Consider the following 15,191-nt stretch of genomic DNA (forward strand, 5'->3'; position numbering starts at 1 on the left):
GCGATATAAATGTTTCAGTAGGTTTTTCTGGCGCCCCAGTTAGGAACCCGATTTCTAGTCCCATGTCACTTTCTGTTGGACCTTGCGAGCTGAAAGCACCCCTGATTCTGACAACAGGTTGTGGTGAGAATTTGCTGGGATTAGATTTGTTGAAAAGATTGCATGCTACACTGTATTGTTCTCCTTCAGGAGTACAACTTACATTAGGCAAGAAAGTGATTTCCCCAATGTATTTGTCTAAGAATACAATGCCACCTGAATTGTCATCCCTTCCGGATGCCCTTTGGGCTACTGGTCCCAATGATGTGGGCCTCTTGGAGATACCGCCATATGTGGTGACTTTAAAGGCTAATGTCAGACTGCCACGTATTCCCCAGTACAAGATCTCTAATGAAGGGCAGAAAGCATTGTTAGACATTGTCAGCGACTTGATTAATAAGGGTGTGATTGAAGAGACAAGAGGCAACGTTTGCAATAGTCCGATTTTACCTGTCTTAAAACGAACGGATCCTTCACAGCCACCTGTTTACAGATTTGTGATTGATCTTAGAGAGGTTAATAAGATTGTTGTGCCACAGTTTCCGGTTGTCCCCGATATAACCGCCTTGTTAACGATGATTCCAGCCTCTGCTGCATGGTTTTCAGTGATTGATTTAAAGAATGCCTTCTTTAGTATTCCAATTGCAGAAGAGAGCAGGGACATTTTTGGTTTTAGTCTGGGAGGCCGAAGCTTCCGCTTCAAACGCGCTCCCCAGGGCTACTGTGAGAGTCCATCCATATACAGTCAGGCTTTGAAAACGCAGCTTGATGCACTTGTTTTACCTAGTGGCGCTATCCTGATTCAGTACGTGGACGATTTACTGATCGCTGCGGATACTGAAAAGATTTGTAAAGAAGCCACATTGGCACTGCTGCGCCATTTATCCGCTTTCCATCACAAAGTGTCTCTCTCTAAGCTGCAATATTGTCGACAAGAAGTGACCTACTTAGGTCATCTCTTATCGAAGGAGGGAAGGAAACTGACCCCAGAAAGAATTCAAGCCATTGCACAGTTGAGTGTGCCAAAAACACAGAGAGAAGTACGTGCTTTCTTGGGCATCACTTCATACTGTAGGCATTGGATCCCTAGTTTTTCTTTATTGGCAAAACCTTTGTTAGCCTTAACATGCAAAGACACACCGAATCCTATCCCATGGTCTGAAGAGTGCCAGACAAGTTTTGTGGAATTGCGTAATGCATTATGTTCAGCACCTGTGTTGGGTACCCCCGACTACAGTAAGCCTTTTACATTGTATGTTCACGAGAAAGATGGATGTGCATTATCAGTGTTAACACAGCCTTTTGGCGACAGACCGCGCCCATGCGCATATTTTTCATCAACCTTGGACCCTGTAGCGAGGGCATTGCCAAGCTGTCTGAGAGCGACAGCTGCTGCAGCGATGTCTATCCGACAATCTGCTGGTTTGGTAATGGACAATACATTGATTGTTATGGTTCCACACGCTGTAGACACATTATTAAATAGGACCAAGACACAACACTTGACTAGTGCGCGATTATCAGGTTATGAACTTACACTGTTAGCAAATCACATACACATAAAAAGATGCAATACGCTGAATCCAGCTACATTGTTGCCAATTCCAGCAGACTCAGATGAGATTGAGCAACATGACTGTCTGTTCAGAACGGAAGAAGAGACGAAAGGGAGAGTAGATCTAAAAGATACTCCCCTGACTGAGTGTGATGGCACTTTATGGGTAGATGGTTCATGTTTCAAGCTCCCTAATGGTGACACGACTGCTGCATATGCTATCACGACTTTGCACACGGTCGTGGAAACTGCACGAGTGCCACATAATTCGGCCCAAGCAGCAGAATTAATCGCTCTCACGAGAGCATGCGTGTTGTCTGAAGGAATGAGAGTGAACATATACACAGATAGCCAGTACGCCTTTGGCGTGGCTCATAATTTTGGGCGACTGTGGAAGGAGCGTGGGTTCCTGACGTCGCATGGAGCTAAAATTCAGAATGGCAAGTTGGTGAATGATCTCCTTGAGTCACTGACCCTACCGTTGCAAGTTGCGATCATGAAATGCAGTGCGCACAGGAAAGTCACAGATGATGTTGGACGTGGGAATGCGTTTGCTGATGAGACCGTGAGAGAAACAGCACAGAATGTGAAGACTAGAATGTATGTTGCAGGCCCCGCAAGATGGGTTAATGATGTGGGAATGTGTGAGAACACAATAGAGAGTGTGAAGTCGCTTCAAGCTGAAGCCACAGAGGAAGAGTTAAGCAAGTGGAGAGAAAGTATGGGTAAGTTGGATGAGAATGGTTGTTGGATTGATCTGACAGAACATAGGCGATGGTTGTTGCCTGATGCATATGTGCTTCCAGTGGTTACAATGGCACATGGAATGGCACATATCAGTACGAAAGGTATATGCAAGTTGTTGGCTCCAGTATGGCAGAATGCTGGGATTCCCAAGTGTGCAGAGAATGTGGTCAAGAATTGCATAGTATGCTTGAAGTACAACCCTGGTAGGGGAACCCCAACTCCAGCTGGTCACTTTGCACCCCCATCATGTCCATTTGAAGTTTTGCAGCTGGACTTTATTCACATGGAAAGATGCAACAACCTGAAATATGTACTGGTGGTTGTTTGTGCTTTCTCAAAATGGATAGAGGCTTATCCTCTGAAAGATAACACTGCCCTATCCACAGCCAAAGCCCTTGTGAAGGAATTTTTCCCTAGGTTTGGGATGCCAAGAATGGTGTGGTGTGATAATGGAAGTGAGTTTGTGGGTAAAGTGATGAAGAATGTATGTGAAGGGCTAGGGATAAAGCAGAAGTTCCATGCTGCAAATCACCCCCAATCAGCTGGATTAGTAGAACGCTACAATGGAGCCTTAAAGCTCAAGCTGGCCAAAATCCAGGCGAGCACCGGTCTTAAATGGCCTGACGCTCTGCCTTTAGCACTCCTGTCCACCAGAATGACCATACACTCACGAGTGGGACTTAGTCCTTACGAGGTTGTTTTTGGCCGTCCGGCCAACGTATGGGGTGTACCGAGGCCTACGAAGTTCAGTGAGATAGAGCATCCAGTACTGCTCGATTACCTGTATGATTTGACTGTTAAACTGCATGTTTTGCACCAACAGGTACATGATACTCTTCCCCAAGCTTCTGAACCTCCTGGACACCCTATCAACCCTGGTACGTGGGTGCTAGTCCGAAATTTCCAGCGCAAGAGCAACGACGAGCCTCGCTGGATCGGCCCTCATCTTGTTCTTCTTTCGACAAGATCAGCAGTGCGAGTGAAAGGGAAGAAACACTGGATCCATGGTACCCACTGTAAAGTAGTCCCCTTGCCTCTGCCATATGACCAGTGGGTCAAGGAGGGTATCGCCGACTCTGAGATAGACACTGTACCTCGTTTTGTACCATTCAGTGACTCACGCATAAGAGGCACAGTTTCAGACCAAGAGAGTGACAATATTCTGCAGGAAGCTGTGCCACCATCAAATCGACTGGACACCACTGAGCCTGAACTTTTGCTTCAAGACCAAACAGCACCTGGCCGTCTCCGCTATAATTTGAGACCTAGGCCCATGGACAAATAAAGATTTCCTCACTATTTCCTTTTTAACATTTTTGCTCTCCCATCTGAAGGACTTTCTTGATTTTTGTTTTTCGAACCACCATCCGGGTTCTGCCGCAGGGTCGCGGTGCCAAGACTTTGGGGTACAGGCCGAAGACGCTAGGTCGACGGTTCTGGTTGGTCTAGGGCGTTTCCCTGGACTGACAGGCGTACTCCTTAGCAGAAGACACTCATCCACCGCGAGCGGCCCGAGTAGAGGATGGAGTTTTTTAGGATGGAGAGACCGATTGAGGAAATGAACTTTAACACAAGGATGTGTAGAATTGTAAAAAGTAAATGTTTTGTCTTTTTGTGCCTTTTTACACTGTGTAGCATAATAATGTTTATTGTAGGATTTGTGTTTTTCTCCGCTCAAAAGCCCATTGAACCCACTGAACAGCCTATACCTCTTTCTACTGCCTCCTCTCACTCTTTCCACCCTTTGCCTGAGCACGAACAGACCAGACGATCAGAGTTCGTAAATAACTCGTTTATCCAACTCTTGCACCAGCACCAACTGGTAATGAATACGACCAATTGCTGGGTGTGTGGGTTAATGCCACATACCATTAACAAGGGTATTCCCTACCTGGTGCTGCCGTATAGTTACAATGGATCGTCATGGGCATTCCAAACCATGTTTCTCTATGCTCTAGATACATACTCCCCTCGCCAACCGCGTTCCATCAGACCTATCACCAATAATAAGGCTTTGATGAAAGGAGTTGCCGATATGAGTAGGGATATCGATGCATACTCATCCATTCCCAAAGAAGAGTTGAGACCTTATGTAGGATGGAACGCGACGGGGTATAGTATTAGTCTGGGTGAAAGACAGCGAAAAATCTCATCTCCAATCTGGGTCGTACCCCACATGGGTCGGTTCTGCTTACAGGGTAATGGTCAGAATCCTAGAGCTCAACTGGGAAGAAGTGACTGTACTGAAACGTACACTTTCCCGTCACAGTTTTCCCCTGCGCTTTTGGCTGCCAAGGGCACATATTTCATCTGTAATGACCAAGCATATACATGGCTGCCCCCTGATTTCTCGGGCACATGTTATATTGCGAACTTGCTACCGCCGACATTTACTGCCGCCTCTGACTATCACAAGACCAGAGTTGTGAGAGGCGTGATTAGTAAGGAAGACACTGCGGGTCAGGAAGCGGGAGACTTCTTCTTGGGTTTCCTGCCGTTTTGGGGACCTATGGTCAATAGTAGGAACCTGAGACAACTGACTCGTGTGGTTGAATCCACTGTCAATGTAACGGCTGGTGCCCTTAGTAATCTGACAGCTGAGCTCCAAGCGGATCGCCTCATGACTCTGCAGAACCGCATGGTTCTAGACGTTATTCTGGCAGACCGCGGTGGGGTATGCAAGGTCATCCAATCCAGTTGCTGCATTTTCATACCAGATAATGCTCCAACAGTGTATCAAGCCATCTCCAAACTCCATAAAATATCTGAATCCATACACGTGGATAAGGGAGATTGGTCACTGGTGGGGTGGTTCTGGGAATTGATATCTGCCTGGGGTTGGAAAGTTCTGATGGTCATTGGAATGATCTTAGCCATTCTTTTCCTGTTCTGTCTGTGCATACAGTGTGCTCCTGCGATATGTGGCCTCTGTGCTACCTTATGTATAAGGAAACCTGTATCGAGGGACGAACTAAGTAATAGGATGATGCTACAGCAACATCTCCATGACTTTGTGAACATTGACCTAGACTCGGATTAAGATGAGTATAGTGATTGCCTATGTAAGGGCAAAAGGAGGGTCTGTCGTACTTTAATATTCGGGACCGCGTAGGGGACAGGGCCCTACCCCTGCCTATCTTGGTATTAGCAAACCGCAAATGGTAAATGCGGCATGTACGAGTGCTTTATATATCGTTCTAGCTATGAATGCACTGTGTACACGTTATTCTGCTTCACTACGCGGGTTCCATTTTGGAAGCAGTGGCCATCTTGTCATTGCCCTCACATAGGCTATAATGGAGTAAATACGGGCCTCACAGTACATGGGCTTCTCCTCTGACTTCTCTGTGACCTGGGCAGCTGGCTCTGCTGCCCCAGGTCAAACCGGTCTCACGAGCTCCCCTTCCTCCGTCCACCTGTGATTAGCATCAGGGCTTGACCCGTCATAAAACCCTTTCATTCTATACAATCCCCCGGCTAATCTCTTCCACACCTGCTTGTTCCTGCTTTATGACTTGTTTCCCAAAACAGGAGATGCTCATGTTTATTGGGGGGGTCTATATACATCAAATATGGGATCTGAACCTTACTGTGTAAATCATTGTGGGCTGGCCGAACTGGAATGTGGGATGGTCATCATGACTCTGCTTTTTCGTTTGTAATGTATACTTATAATGGCCATATCGTAAACCAAGGAATGTGTGCCTGGAGCATGATATTTTGTACTTAAGGAGAAGCCCGTTCCTATGATTTTCAGCAGTCTCCTGAGAACATACACGCTGTTGTACTTCTAGGATACCTGTAATTGGTCTGCAGCCAATAAACGAATCTTTGACTTCACCCAGAAGACTCTGTGTTTCTGTAGGTCTGGAACAGGGTGAACCCAGAAGTCATAGGGTGTGTGCCCCTGCACCGCTGGGTCTAAAATACCCAGTACTTCACACCTCAGACTTAGGGCCTGATTTAGATCTCGGCGGATGGGTTACTCCATCACAACAATGACAGATATCCCATCTGCCAAAATATCAATCCCATTGTATGCTAAAGGATTTATATTCAGCAGACGGGATATCCATTACCATTGTGAGAGAGTCACCTGTCCGCTGAGATCTAAATCAGGCCCTTAGTAAAGTTTAGTTTGTAAGTGGATAATCTGGAATATGTTGTTAAAAGATCTACAAAGGCAGGTATGGGGGGTAAAAATACTAGGCCTGGGCCAAAATTCCGTTCCGTTCGCGGAAATTGCGATATTTTGGCATTTTCGCGTTCCGCGGAAAGCGCGAAAATGTCAAAATTTCTGCATTCCGCAGATTAGCGATAATTTTTTTCTTGCTCGCGCTGTAAAACAATACATTCTCGCGCGCGCGCGATCGCCTTACCTGAATCCCTGCGTTCTCCGACAAGTTTTCTTGACCCGGTCGCGTTCTCCACGAGATGTTGGATTTTGGTAGCCATTTTGCGCTGTCTCGCGAGAGTTCGCGGCCGCATTAAAGTCATTTTTCACGCGATCACGTCATTTGTCGCGCGATCACGTCTTTCTTCTCGCGATCATGCACCGCGCGGGTATGAGAAGATTGAGATCTCGAACATGTCATTCTACATCGCGAGCGTGAGGATGAGGACGCGGGCACGTGAAATCGAACGCGAACAGGAGAAAGAGACCGCGAACACGTCATATCCAACGCGACAGGGACAAAGAAGAGAACGCGATCATATCGTTTTCGACACGCCGGCGGAAGTAATGTGAAGCTCGAGAACTCAACAACGTAAAATTTACAATTTGGAGAGGAATATCGGCTCTAGCAGCATGAAACCATCTGCAAATACTGATTTTGGATGAAAAGAACTCCTTACATTCACATTTGGCTTTCCTTTTTTGTGCAAGGAGTCATTTTTTTACAAGGTGGAGAGAGGGAGGAAGTGACACAGAATCTCCAACTTCCTGTTCCTGTCCAGCAGGCTCCTCCCAGTGCTTTGTCCATCTCCTGCTCATTCTGCCTTTGGATTTGGAGCTGGAAAGATCACTCTTTTTGTCTGCTGCATCATTGCAATTGGATTTCAGGATTTTTGGAATAGGATATTTTACAAGTAAGTGGTTGTTGTGTTTGATTGTGGGCATTGCAGTTGTTGTGTAACTACAATTTATTTTTGATAATTAATTATCATCATTCCTTTTTTTTTTTTTAATTTTGTGGGTTGTAGTAGTAGGCCCGAGCTAGCCATGGGCATGGCCTCATGGGTGTGTGTGTGCATGATGAAGCAACTGTTCCTTTTGTTTTTTGAATATATTTCATTTTCAAGCACATTTAGGGCATGGATGGCATTGGATTGAGTTGGGGAAGTGTGTTTTTTGGGGTGGCCTTGCTGATGTTGTTGGGCCTGGCCATGTGGCTGGTGGCCATTTTGAGGCCTAGGCCTGCAAGCTTGCCTGGCCTTGTCTGCCAACAGGCCTGCTTTCATCCACTGCTACCAGAGCAGGTAGCCACAGCTTTAGTAATCTACTGTTTTCTGTGTGCTCTGTTGAATTTAGACATCATTTAGGGCATGGATGGCATTGGATTGAGTTGGGGAAGTGTGTTTTTTGGGGTGGCCTTGCTGATGTTGTTGGGCCTGGCCATGTGGCTGGTGGCCATTTTGAGGCCTAGGCCTGCAAGCTTGCCTGGCCTTGTCTGCCAACAGGCCTGCTTTCATCCACTGCTACCAGAGCAGGTAGCCACAGCTTTAGTAATCTACTGTTTTCTGTTTGCTCTGTTGAATTTAGACATCATTTAGGGCATGGATGGCATTGGATTGAGTTGGGGAAGTGTGTTTTTTGGGGTGGCCTTGCTGATGTTGTTGGGCCTGGCCATGTGGCTGGTGGCCATTTTGAGGCCTAGGCCTGCAAGCTTGCCTGGCCTTGTCTGCCAACAGGCCTGCTTTCATCCACTGCTACCAGAGCAGGTAGCCACAGCTTTAGTAATCTACTGTTTTCTGTGTGCTCTGTTGAATTTAGACATCATTTAGGGCATGGATGGCATTGGATTGAGTTGGGGAAGTGTGTTTTTTGGGGTGGCCTTGCTGATGTTGTTGGGCCTGGCCATGTGGCTGGTGGCCATTTTGAGGCCTAGGCCTGCAAGCTTGCCTGGCCTTGTCTGCCAACAGGCCTGCTTTCATCCACTGCTACCAGAGCAAGTAGCCACAGCTTTAGTAATCTACTGTTTTCTGTGTGCTCTGTTGAATTTAGACATCATTTAGGGCATGGATGGCATTGGATTGAGTTGGGGAAGTGTGTTTTTTGGGGTGGCCTTGCTGATGTTGTTGGGCCTGGCCATGTGGCTGGTGGCCATTTTGAGGCCTAGGCCTGCAAGCTTGCCTGGCCTTGTCTGCCAACAGGCCTGCTTTCATCCACTGCTACCAGAGCAGGTAGCCACAGCTTTAGTAATCTACTGTTTTCTGTTTGCTCTGTTGAATTTAGACATCATTTAGGGCATGGATGGCATTGGATTGAGTTGGGGAAGTGTGTTTTTTGGGGTGGCCTTGCTGATGTTGTTCGGCCTGGCCATGTGGCTGGTGGCCATTTTGAGGCCTAGGCCTGCAAGCTTGCCTGGCCTTGTCTGCCAACAGGCTTGCTTTCATCCACTGCTACCAGAGCAGGTAGCCACAGCTTTAGTAATCTACTGTTTTCTGTGTGCTCTGTTGAATTTAGACATCATTTAGGGCATGGATGGCATTGGATTAAGTTGGGGAAGTGTGTTTTTTGGGGTGGCCTTGCTGATGTTGTTGGGCCTGGCCATGTGGCTGGTGGCCATTTTGAGGCCTAGGCCTGCAAGCTTGCCTGGCCTTGTCTGCCAACAGGCCTGCTTTCATCCACTGCTACCAGAGCAGGTAGCCACAGCTTTAGTAATCTACTGTTTTCTGTGTGCTCTGTTGAATTTAGACATCATTTAGGGCATGGATGGCATTGGATTGAGTTGGGGAAGTGTGTTTTTTGGGGTGGCCTTGCTGATGTTGTTGGGCCTGGCCATGTGGCTGGTGGCCATTTTGAGGCCTAGGCCTGCAAGCTTGCCTGGCCTTGTCTGCCAACAGGCCTGCTTTCATCCACTGCTACCAGAGCAGGTAGCCACAGCTTTAGTAATCTACTGTTTTCTGTTTGCTCTGTTGAATTTAGACATCATTTAGGGCATGGATGGCATTGGATTGAGTTGGGGAAGTGTGTTTTTTGGGGTGGCCTTGCTGATGTTGTTGGACCTGGCCATGTGGCTGGTGGCCATTTTGAGGCCTAGGCCTGCAAGCTTGCCTGGCCTTGTCTGCCAACAGGCCTGCTTTCATCCACTGCTACCAGAGCAGGTAGCCACAGCTTTAGTAATCTACTGTTTTCTGTGTGCTCTGTTGAATTTAGACATCATTTAGGGCATGGATGGCACTGGATTGAGTTGGGGAAGTGTGTGTTTTGGGGTGGCCTTGCTGATGTTGTTGGGCCTGGCCATGTGGCTGGTGGCCATTTTGAGGCCTAGGCCTGCAAGCTTGCCTGGCCTTGTCTGCCAACAGGCCTGCTTTCATCCACTGCTACCAGAGCAGGTAGCCACAGCTTTAGTAATCTACTGTTTTCTGTGTGTTCTGTTGAATTTAGACATCATTTAGGGCATGGATGGCATTGGATTGAGTTGGGGAAGTGTGTTTTTTGGGGTGGCCTTGCTGATGTTGTTGGGCCTGGCCATGTGGCTGGTGGCCATTTTGAGGCCTAGGCCTGCAAGCTTGCCTGGCCTTGTCTGCCAACAGGCCTGCTTTTTCATCCACTAGGATCAGAGCAGGTAGCCACAGCTTTATTGATCAAGTGTTTTCTATGTGATCTGTTGAATTTTTAGACATCACCTTCCTGAGAGTGTAGTGTGTGGCTGTATACAGTACTAGTAGTATAACATAGCTCTAGTTAAAAAAAAATCATAAATGGCTAGACTATCTTTTGTTTGCACTAGTACAGTACTAAGTAACTGAACCACAAAAACAAATGCAACATTTCACTGATGTTCTTCTCCTGTCTTCTTTGCTTTTAGGTGCACAAAAGACAGAGTAGGAGGTGTCATCGGCATCACCTGGCTACCCGTTGTACTGCCAGCCAGACAGAAGTCCTGCTGCGCATCACGCCCACGTGTGACCAGAACTTGTTGTGCATCTGCCTCCTGCCTGACGTCGGAATAAGATGGCCCCAAAGAAAGGTACCAGGTCCAGTACCAAGAAAGTTGCTGGTGAGAAGAAGGAACAGAAAAAGGAAGTGCCATTAACCACGACTGGTGGTGTGCCGGCCAAGGTTTTTTTTGGCACCAAAGCGTTGTCTGGGAACCAAGCTGGGAGCAGCACAGCGGTCCAGCAACCCCACCAACCTAGGCCCAAGGGCTTTACTGTCGCAGAGGTAGCCAGTCTACTAACGGGCAGCGATGTTGAAGAAATGTCATTACCGCAAAGTAGTACACAATCAAGTTCAACGCAGGCGCAAACTCAGCAGATCAGTGTGCAGCCGCAACAAGAACAGCTACAGCAACAAGAACAGCAGCAGCAGCCGCCGCAACAAGAACAGCAGCAGCAGCCGCCGCAACAAGAACAGCAGCAGCAGCCGCCGCAACAAGAACAGCAGCAGCAGCCGCCGCAACAAGAACAGCAGCAGCAGCCGCCGCAACAAGAACAGCAGCAGCCACCGCAACAAGAACAGCAGCAGCAGCAGCAGCCGCCGCAACAAGAACAGCATCAGCAGCCGCCGCAACAAGAACAGCAGCAGCAGCCACCGCAACAAGAACAGCAGCAGCAGCCACCGCAACAAGAACAGCAGCAGCCGACGCAACAGCCAACCATAGTGGTTGTTGCTCCTGACGTAGGGGCATTTCAGGAAATCGAGCTTCCTGCAGACAAAGTGGAGCGAAGTCAGACCACTGTTTCAGAAGATCAATTGTCTTCCAGACCACCAGCAAGGAAAAGGAGGCTTAGTCCATCATCTTCTTCTTCAAGCCCCGCTTCTGATGATCGTGATGACACTTGGGTCCCACCAGCTCGGTCTGAGAGTGAAGTACGCCACAAGACATTGCTTCTGAAAAGGAAGGTCCCAGAAAAACTTAGAGTTATGGAGGTAGATGTAGAAGAGGGGGGTGATGATGTTGATGAAGACGAGCCAGTCATCACGCACATTACTCCCGCCCCAAAGGGATTGGAGACCGACATTCTCACCCTATCCAGAAAGGCTGCTACTGATCGGGATGTAGCACGGATCTCACCAACACAGGTTACACCACCACTACCTCCTGCTGCCATATTTTCCAAGGCCCGGCAGGGACCTACATCCAGCTCAACCATCTCAGTAGGAAGTGGTAGTAAAAGTCACAGTGTAGGTGGACAGGGTCACATATTTTCAAGCACCCCCTCAAGTTCATCTGGTGTTGAAAGTGGCACATCCAGCAGTGCCAGAAAGTTCTCCTCCCCAGTTTGGGACTTCTTTTCTGTTAGCGCCAAGGAGGAGAACGTTGCTATATGCGCAATTTGTCGGCAAGGTGTTCGGCGTGGTAAGCTTGGTACAAACTATGGTACCGGAGGACAAGCAAGTCATCTCAGAATACACCACACTATCGTGTGGGAGGATCACCTACGTAAGTTAAAAGAAAGTAGGAAAACGAAACCCTTTGAAGTTGGTCAGGAATCAGGGAGCGATATTATTGTGGTGGCAGGTGAAGAACAGGGAGGCATTTCTAGCCCTGTCTCCAGTAGTGCAGTCACTGCAGTGGTAACGCCCACATCCTCCTCAGTAACATCAGAGTGGCACCGCAGTAAGAGCCATACTCAGAGTGTGGGTGAGACACCAAGGCGACCGGCGAGTACCTCAATGAGACAATCTGTGTCGTTGAGCCTTAGTGGGTTAATGGCACCACTAAGGAAAGTGAGCCAGCCTACCATTGACAGCATGTTTAGGTTGGAGGGGCAGTTCCAACGCAACCACCCAACGGCACGATTGTACAATGCGAAGCTGGCTAAAATGTTAGCGCTGGACCTTCTTCCTTTTTCATTTGTGGAAGGGGTGGGTTTCCTTGAATTTGTGTCTGCCATCTGCCCGAAATGGAAAGTTCCCAGCCGGTCCTATTTCGCAAGAATTGCTGTTCCGGCACTACATCATGATGTGCTGGAATTGGTTGGTCACGGTTTGCAGCAGAGTGCTGTGCACAATATCCACCTGACAACAGACATGTGGACCAGTAGCCAAGCCACAGATTACATGTGCATCACTGCACACTGGATCTCTTTTGTGGGGGTTAGAGATCAACTATCTGCACGAGGTGTTGTTGACACAGCTGCGATTTTTGAAGGTACTCGGAAACATGCAACTGTAGCCATGTTCGCCATGGAGAAATCTCATACGGCTGAAAACATTTTAGAAGAGTTTCGCACCAAGGTTTTGGAATGGCTGCGGCCCAGAGGGCTTGGTATTGGTTTTGTTGCCACAGACAATGGCAGTAATGTACTTAAGGCCATGGAACTTGGTTCCTATTTCAGGGTTCCGTGTTTGGCACACTGCATAAACATTATAGTGCAAGACTTTCTGAAAAAAGAACCCATAGTAAGCAATTTACTGTCCATCTGCCGAAGAATATGCACTCATTTCAGCCATTCTTTTAAAGCTCGGAAGCAGCTGAGGATCCTCCAACGTGAGCGTAGGATGCCAGTCAAGGCACTCATCCAGGAGGTGGCAACACGTTGGAACTCAACGTATTACATGCTTGATCGTCTGTACGAACAGCAGAGGTCACTCAATGAATATGTCTGGTACAGAAGCAGTGATGCTAGTGTTAAAGGCATGACCCTTCAGAGGGAGCAATGGGCCCTAATTCAATGCCTGACTGAGATGCTGTCTCCTTTTGAGGTCTTCACACGTGAAGTCAGCAAGGAGGACTGTACAATGGGCCAAGCTATCCCATTGTTGCAAATGCTAGAGCATGAGCTGAATAATGTGTCTGAATCCTACAAAGGTGTAGAGGACAGAAGGCAAGCCCATGACTTGGTGGAGAGCTTATCCAGGCGCTTATCAGAAAATGTAAGGATACAAAATAAAATTTTGTCACAAGAACATTACATTTGTGCCACAATTCTGGATCCACGTGCAAAATTAGGACTATTCCTTTCTTTTTCTGACAATGATGTTGCCCGCTACAAAAGTTGTATAGCTGAAGCAGCCATCAAGTTTGAAAACGAAGGGCTGCTAATTAAAAGCCCGCCACATCAACCCACAACAAGTACTGATACTGAAGCAGGCCATGCAGAATCAAGTGCAACTTCGTCGGCTGAGGGCAGTGCGGTTGGCTCACAATCGCAACACTCACCATCACCATCGACTACAAAAACAATAACTGGATCATTCGGCCGAGTACAATCATTATCAGATTGGTATGTAAAGATGGGCCTTAAGCACAGTGCTGATGCACAGAAAAAACAGCACAAAAGCTTACCAGCAGCAACCCTGAACATTGAGCGGATGGTCCAGGCCTATCTGGACGACCCAACAGAGGTGTACGTTGATCAAAACCCAGTGCAGTATTGGTATAGGAAAAGGTCTGAATGGCCACAGCTCAGCAGGCTGGCGATAAGCTATCTGGCTTGCCCTGTCGCAAGTGTCTCTTCCGAACGTGTTTTCAGTGCTGCTGGTTCCATTGTAACCTTGCGAAGGACCAGTCTATCTCCCAAAAACGTGGAGAGGTTAACAATGATCAAAATGAATCAGCACTTTATACCACCGAATTACACAATGCATGAATCAACAGAGGAAGATGAGGACAGCGGCTCAGGTGACGGAAGTATTGTGTCAGATGATTACCTACTACTGGAAGATCCCCCAGAGTTTGAGGACGAGCTATACTTCCCTGACAATTAGGCTCGCACTTACTGTCTTCCTCCCTTTTTTCCCCCTTTGTTTATGTGTCTGTCGTTCCGGTTATAAAGTTGTGAATCGCAACAAATGCATTATCACCGTCTTCTACTCTTCTAATTTAAGATACAAGTTTCAGGTGTCTGCCATTTGACACTACAGTCCTCAGAATCCAGCTCCTCCGCTCGATCATACTGCATCTCCTGCTCAATTCCATTTCCCTCATGAATGATGATTGGATGATGGTAACAACAAATTCAAACTTTCCTCGTCCTTCCAAAACAAGTGGACCATGAATCAGATGACTATTATAGCTATCCTCCTTCAGAGCCGAGAGAGACTGGCCATTAACTGAAAATAAGATGCAACAGGTAATGATTGATGCCATGCATTGGCCGCAGAATGGCAGACTGAATGATGTAGATTTTGTGGTGTGTGTTGCGCATGAATTGATGTAATTGTGCACTGCCACTAATCAAATTTCTACAGAACACACTAGTAATTACTAATTTTCCCCTTCTGGCAAACAGGAAATGTGTACTTCTCCTGCATCTTGGTGATACATTGCTTTTAATTCAATACAGGAAGGGGACTCACTCAATCTGCGCAATGCAAATGACTGTGACTTAACAGCACCGTCCATCATGATGATGGCGAAAGAGACGGCCTGCAGCGTTAACGAGATGAGATGCAGCAGGTAATGATTGATGCCATGCATTGGTCGAAGAATGGCAGACTGAATGATGTAGATTTTGTGGTGTGTGTTGCGCATGAATTGATGTAATTGTGCACTGCCACTAATCAACTTTCTACAGAACACACTAGTAATTACTAATTTTCCCCTTCTGGCAAACAAGAAATGTGTACTTCTCCTGCATCTTGGTGATACATTGCTTTTAATTCAATACAGGAAGGGGACTCACTCAATCTGCGCAATGCAAATGACTGTGACTTAACAGCACCGTCCATCATGAT

The sequence above is a fragment of the Triturus cristatus genome, chromosome 1_2, assembly GCF_964204655.1.
Source record: "Triturus cristatus chromosome 1_2, aTriCri1.1, whole genome shotgun sequence".
NCBI classification, from domain to species: domain Eukaryota; kingdom Metazoa; phylum Chordata; class Amphibia; order Caudata; family Salamandridae; genus Triturus; species Triturus cristatus.